Source organism: Rhinoderma darwinii, chromosome 5 (assembly GCF_050947455.1).
Source record: "Rhinoderma darwinii isolate aRhiDar2 chromosome 5, aRhiDar2.hap1, whole genome shotgun sequence".
NCBI lineage: Eukaryota > Metazoa > Chordata > Amphibia > Anura > Rhinodermatidae > Rhinoderma > Rhinoderma darwinii.
The window spans coordinates 38,910,437-38,911,134 of NC_134691.1; positions in this window are offsets into that span (position 1 = coordinate 38,910,437).

Genomic DNA, 698 nt, shown 5'->3' on the forward strand with positions numbered 1-698 from the left:
CAGCGGTCGGGACAACTTGTCTTCTAAATAGGATATGGATGAAGAGAATGAATGATAGCAAGAGCCAACGTTAAAAGGAAGTCCGTTTTTGACATGTTTGGATTTATCTTTTAGGACTTCATTCTTCCATTTACTTCTCTCAACTGAACCCATTTGTTTCCAAAATTTTAAAGGAAATTGTTTTGTTAACAACCGCCATCATGAGAACATTCAATTTTTGTGCTCATAAATACCTTTTTTGATCAATGATTGGAAGGCTCAGCCACTGTCAATGAAAACAAAGTGACTGCCCATTGCTTACTATTGCTAAAGCGTGTTTAGCATGGCACAAGAGAACTACAATAGATCAAGGACTTTTTGGCACTTACACACCCACAATCACACAACTATAGCCACATGCTGTTACAGTAAATAACTGGACTTTTTGTTTCAAAAATAATAAAAAACATAGAAATTCATATAATAAAGGCTTTGTGCATCTTTAATTCACCTGTTTCATTGTTGCTACCTAAGACCATATTGAGTGAGGGGCTCATTAACTTATTAGTGAGTTCTACTAAATGTTATGCTGGACGGTTTCTGGGCATTGCAATCATTAATCAGGTCATAATTTAGTGCCAGGACCATGTGTTACATTGCAGGGAAGTAGTGATTTATTTTGTATTGAAAGTGTTTCCATGTAAACATATATCTTCATT